The sequence below is a fragment of the Megascapheus bottae genome, chromosome 11 (genome assembly GCF_031878675.1).
Source record: "Megascapheus bottae isolate mThoBot1 chromosome 11, mThoBot2.hap1, whole genome shotgun sequence".
In the NCBI taxonomy this organism is placed as follows: Eukaryota; Metazoa; Chordata; class Mammalia; order Rodentia; family Geomyidae; genus Megascapheus; species Megascapheus bottae.
Genome location: NC_143519.1, coordinates 47,138,067 through 47,144,435, shown reverse-complemented (window position 1 = coordinate 47,144,435; position 6,369 = coordinate 47,138,067). Strand labels below are relative to the sequence as shown.

At 43.2% G+C, this 6,369-nt stretch overlaps 1 non-coding gene across 1 annotated transcript; it reads right to left on the bottom strand.

The window, feature by feature from the left end:
• Positions 1 to 2,621: 2,621 nt before the first annotated feature.
• Positions 2,622 to 2,782, bottom strand: LOC150057021 (U1 spliceosomal RNA). The gene has a single exon (XR_016537178.1). It is a non-coding gene; the product is annotated as a U1 spliceosomal RNA (small nuclear RNA).
• Between the last annotated feature and the right edge of the window lie 3,587 nt (positions 2,783 to 6,369).

Genomic DNA, 6,369 nt, shown 5'->3' with positions numbered 1-6,369 from the left:
AGTTCTTGGTTATAGGTAAACACACAAGAGCATCATACTGTTAGGGGAAAGCCCACGGGAAGAGCGAAGTCATAAGGTCACGTGAGAAGCAAATGAAGACCTTGGACACAAAGGGATCTCTGACACCAAAGTGGAGCCAGACGAGGCTTCTGGGGGTGGGTGGGCTTTGGGGACGCATGTGCAGAAGGCAGTCGTGGTAGAAATCCAGAGGGTGATGCATAAGGACATGCAGCAGAGACTCAGGGGAAAGAGATTCCAGGTTGAGCAAGGAACTACGAAAGGACATTAAATGTATTGGTATTTTATTAGTAAGTTTTAAATACAACTTAAACTCTTTGCTGGACAGAGGTGGGGGATAGCTTGGTTAGAAGATGTGGCAAGGGTGATGGGATAGAGATTGGAAAGGAAAAGTTGATGCAAGTCTGTATGTGTGTGTGTGTGTGTGTGTGTGTGTGTGTGTGTGTGTGTGTGTACCAGGGATGAGTACTAGGGGGCTTGACCTGAGGGCCTTACACTCTCACTTGGCTTTTTCCATTCAGCTGGTACTCTATTACTTGAGTCACACCTCAGCTTTTTGCTGGTCAGTTGTAGAATCTTTCAGATTTCTTTTCCCCAGGGCTAGCTTTGAACTGCGATCCTCAGATCTCAGCCTTCTGAGTAGCGAGGAGTACAGGCGTGAGCCACTGGTGCTGGTTTGGATGGAAGTCCTAATGGCTATGCCAGTGTGCATATGGATTTGATCCTATACAAACCAAGAATGAAAAAAAGTATTTAAGGTGAATTGTTAGGAAGGTAGGTGTGTGGACACGTACCTTTAGTTCCAACACCTGGGTAGCTGGGCAGGAGGGTCACAAACTGAAGGCTATCCTGGGTTACATAGCAAAACCCTGACTCAATTAAAAACATTTGAAATAAAAACAAAAAAAAAACATTTGAAATAATGAAGTACATGGTCAGATGGTATTTTCAGGAGCCTCTGACTCAATTAAAAACATTTGAAATAATAAAATGCATGGTCAGATGGATATTTTCGGGAGCCTCTCGCAGTCATAAAACGAAAAAAAAAAAAGGACTGGAATTAGGGGTATTACGACTTACTGGAACCCAGTTATCTGGAAAGAGATGCAGATCCCCTGTGTGAGGAAGCAGCAGAAAAAGACCATCTTGGAGCTGGTTAATTTCCAATTAACCAGCAAAAAGCCAGAAATGGAGGTATGGCTCAAGTGGTAGAACAAAATCTTTAGGAAAAAAAATCCCACAGCAGGCGTGGTGGCTCATGCCTACAATCCTAGCTACTCAGGAGGCTTAGATCTGAGGCTCACAGTTCAGAGCCAGCCTGGGAACTAAAGACGGTGAGACTTTTATCTCCAACACACATAGAAAATGACCTCCGTAGCATCATCATGCTGGTCTTTATATCCTGACAACTGTATGCTTTATGAGTAAGGGACAATCAACCTATCTCCTTTAGCCAAGAAGCAGAAGCATAGACACAAAGAGGTTGTGATAAATCACAGGATGCCTGATTAGGTTTGAATTTCAAATCACTGAATCTGTGTGTGTGTGTGTGTGTGTGTGTGTGTGTGTGTGTGTGTGTGTGTGCGCGCTGGATGCGACTGGCGCCTGAATTTGGAGGCTAAGCACTATCACTTAACTTTTTCACTTGAGGCTAGCACTCTACAACTTGAGCCACGCTTTTATTTCTTGCTTTTTGGTGGTTAATAAGAGAGAGCTTCCTTGCCTGGGCTGGCTTCAAAGTTCAGCCCTCCAAGCTGAGTCCTGAGTAGCTAAGACTCCAGGCATGAGCCACCAGTGCCCAGCTGAAGCACATCTCTACTATATTCCATTAGTTACATCTACCACCCTGAGGCCCAGAAAGGTATAATAGGACGCCTAAGGCAACCCAGCCACAGTGTGGCATCATAAGCATTAGACATGGGCTCCATGGAGCCTGGGCTTTGCTACTTAGTGGGTGAGGCAGAAAGCTGTCAGCCAGAGGAAGCATTACAGTTCATCTCAAGGAGCCTTTCTCTTCCCTCTCAATGGGCGTGCTCTTAAGCACACTTAGAACAAGTGTGCTAACCTCCTATAAAGCATCTTAATGCCCAGGGCAAACCCCATGCCTTATGTCCAAATCTCCGGAACTGGCAGGGTTTCTCTGCTCCAAGGGCTTGAGACTCCAATCCAAAGGAATGGTAATGTAGTTACAATTGTACTGTGATTAGGGGATTATGTAGGCCTGATGGCTAGATTATGTGTCAGCTGCTCTACCTACTGGTTTGAGATATAATACACAAGTTTTTTAAAAAAAGCATTTTTCCAGGCTCCATATGTTTTTATTTGTTTGTTTGTTTGTTTTTGTTTTTGTTTTGTCTGTCATGGGTCTTGGACTCTGGGCCTGGATACTGTTCTTGAGCTTTTCAGCTCAAAGCTACCGCCCTACCCTTGCATCACAGCGTCCCTTCTGCTTTTCTAGTGGTTAATTGGAGATAATCGTGGCTCTAAACCATGATCCTCAGATTTCAGCCTCCTGAGTAGCTAGGATTATAGGCATCAACCACCGCACCCGGCTTCCATAATGTTTCATTTGAGATCCAAACTAGAACTGTGCTTTTGTTTTTCAGGGGAGAGCGTGAACTCAGTCCCCCACTACCACAAATTATGCAGTCGAGTTTCTGCATTTGGGGAAATCCCAGGGGTGAGCACATCTGGAGGGCAGTGGATAAGCCTCACCCAGGGAACACCTTTGTGATCATGTAATCTCCTCCCCTAGTGTTAGAATTGCACTTTCAATGTTAGAATGGTTCAGACGCTCAGCAAATAAAAGCCACAGATTGGCAAGATAGTGAGTACCGGGCAGAATTGCTATCCTAAGAGATTACTACCCTTAAGAACTAAAAACAAGGCTGTGGAGCTGTGGCTCAAAGTGGTAGAGCGGTTGCTTTGAGCAAAAGAGCACAGGGACAGCACCCAGGCCCTGAGTTCAAGCCTCACAACCAACAACAAAAGAATTAAAAACAAAAAACAGGTTGGGTGCTAGTGGCTCAGGAATATTATTCTAGCTGCACAGGAAGCTGCAATCTGGAGGATCATGATTCAAAGACAGCCAGGCAGGAAAGTCCATGAGACACTGATCTCTAATGAACTAATAAAACAAAGAAACCCTAAGTGGAGCTGTGGCTTAAATGATAGAGTGCTAGCCTCGGATGAAAGCAAGAATGCAAGAATACTGGCAAATGTTTTCACATTTTTTCCAAATATATATGTATATTATTTATAATGTCATATATTATTTACAATAATATACGTATATATTTACTATAGATAGGATCTCTTCTTTGTTTTCTATAAGAATCAATGAGGTGGAACACATTGTGTCTTCCCTCAGATTTCTTCCATTCAAATTTCCATCTTCCACAGCCCTAGTGGGCTAGTTGGCTCATATTGATGTGGAATGTTGGATAAAGAAAAACTCTAGAGGCTGAGAGTGAAGCCTAGTGGTAGAGTGTTTGCCTAGCACGCATGAAGCCCTGGGTTCAATTATTCAGTACCACATACACAGAAAAAAATGGAAGTAGCACTGTGGCTCAAATGGCAGAGTGCTAGCCTTGAGCAGAAAGTATCCAAGGACAGTGCCAGGCCCTGAGTTCAAGCCCCAGGACTGACAAGAAAAAAGAAAAACTAGCTACAATCCTAGCTACTCAGGAGGATGAGATCTGAAGATTGTGATTCACAGGAAACTCGGGCAGAAAAATCTGTGAAACTCTTAGTCACCAACAAAAAGCTGGAAGTGGAGATGTGGTTCAAGTGGTAGAATGCCAGTCTTGAGTAAAAAAAAAAAACCTAAGGGACAGCATCAGGTCCCCTGAGTTCAAGTCCCTGTAATGGCACCAAAACAAAACAAAAATTCCAATAGAAATGGTTTATGCCTGGTGCTGGTGGCCCATGCCTGTAATTCTAGCTAGTCAGGATGCTGAGATCTGAGGATCACAGTTCAAAGCCGACCCAGGCATGAAAGTCTGTGATATTCTTCTCTCTAATTGAACCGACAGAAAACCAGAAGTGGCGCTGAGGCTCAAACAGTAGAGCACTAGCCTTGAGCTGAAGCTCTCAGGGACAACACCCAGGCCCAGAGTTCAAGCTCCACAATTCAGAGAGAGAGAGAGAAAGAGAGAGAGAGGGGGGGGGGGGAGGGAGGGAGGGAGGGAGGAGGAGGAGGAGAGAGAAATAGTTTGCAAATAAGAAAATAGAACAAGGAAATCTTTTGGAGACTTGAGAATGTGAAAGAGGGATGAAATTGACTGAAATATAGTAAAAAGAAAAAAAAAACAAGGAAAGAAAGAATGTGTGAACAATAAAATCTCCCGGTACAACTGATTTAAGGCAATAAAATAAAGAAACATACAGATAAGTCCAAACTGTGCTTACAAGGACTGGAGGACAGAAGGGTGGAGAAGCAGGGGAGGCTAATCTGCTAACTTGGAGAACTCAGCCCACAGGCACTGTTTCGCATTCCTGGAAGGCTGGGGAAGTTTGACTGTTAGCCCACTTAGTCAATCACCAGGTGCTCTGTGTCCTTTTTACCGCAAATTTTTGGGATGACTAAAACCAATCACTCTGAAAACTACAAATTCTCCTTTTGTGGAATGTCCTCCTAGCCACTCCCACCTTTTTGCCCTCTCCCACCTCTTTGCCTCTTGTTTACAGCCAATGAGTTCAATGTATAATCTATATTGTCCTTCTGTCTGTCGCTGTCATTGTTTCAAGAACGTGGGGCCATATTCATTTGCTTGGCTTTTTTTTTTCTTTGTCAGTCGTGGGGCTTGAACTCTGGAACTGTGTGCTATTCCTGAGCTCTTCAGCTCAAGGCTACCACCATGCCACCCCTTGAGCCACAGTGCCACTTCTGGTTTTCTAGTGATTAACTAGAGATAAGAGTCTCACGGTCTTTAGTGCCTGGCCTGGTTTTGAACTGTGATCCTCAGATCTTAGTCTCCCAAGTAGCTAGGATTATAGACCTGAGCCACCATACTTAGCTTGCATGGCTTTTTGTACTTAAGGCTAAGTACTGTTACCACTTGAACCACATCTCCACTTCCAGGTTTTTGCTGGTTAATTAGAGATATGGCTCTCATTGACTAACCTGCTTGGACTGTCTTTGAACTGTGATCCTCAGATCTCAGCCTTCTGAGTAACTAAGGACGACAAGTGTTGGTGACTGGCACTAGCACCCAGCCTCCCATCATCATTTGTCCCTGTCATTGGTAACATCACTGAAGTCACGGTCAAGGTTACATAGGTCATAGTTATTTTGTCTGGTGAGCCTGTGTATTTTTTCTATGGCATCCTACTCACTGTGCCTTTCATCAGGGGAGTACAACACTTCTAATAATCCACCGATTCTAGACATATGCACTTTAGAATTATCTGGTCTAATTACCTATGCATTGATATGCTATTGAAACCATCATTTCCTTTGCCCTGAATTTATAGAATAATTGTTAACTCTTCCCAGTTACCAGGGGCTCATGCCAATAAGCCAAGCTACTTAGCAGGCTAAGATCTGAGGATCACAACTAGAAGCTAGCCCAAGCAGGAAAGTCCATGAGACTCTTATATCCAATTACCTAGCAAAAACCTAAAAATGTAGCTGTGGCTCAAGTGGTAGAGTAGTAGCCTTGAGCAAAATAAAAAGCTAACAAGACCCAAACCTTGAGTTCAAGCATCAGTATAGGCACAAAGCAAACAAACAAAAATCACCCAGGCCATAAACATGAAATAGCTCCTCATTGATTAGGTCTTGCATATTTCTATAAGGCATTATAATATTCTACATGAAGATCTGGTACATCTTTTGGTTTTTTTGAGCACTGTATGTTTTCTATTGCTATTGCAAACTATTTAAAGAGTATGTTCTAACTTCTTGATTATTTTTAGATTTGATCTGCAGATGATTAGTGCCTTCAGAGCAAGCATACTTGAAAGTGAGAATGGGTCCAAGTACTGATAAGCAAGTTAATTATCAAGAATCTAATTGCTCATTTGCTTAATCAACTCTTCAACAACTGACACCCAACTCTGGGCTAACCCAGTTGCTCATCTTTTCCTTTTACAAAATTGTTCATCACATAATTTCACTGTGAGGCTCACCATCTCTTTTGTATTAGAGCTGTTTCTCCATTCACGTCTAGAAAAAAAGACCAGATTGTCCTTTCACATCTAGAGAAGTCATTATTATTTGCTTTGCCTGTGGGTTCTAGATACAGCCAAGAATGCCCCGTGAGCCATGCTGATTCAGTTGTCCCCCTCCAGTGGATGGGACTAAGTAAGAGAAGTATGTGGATGGCTCCTTTCTGTTTCTTTTATGGC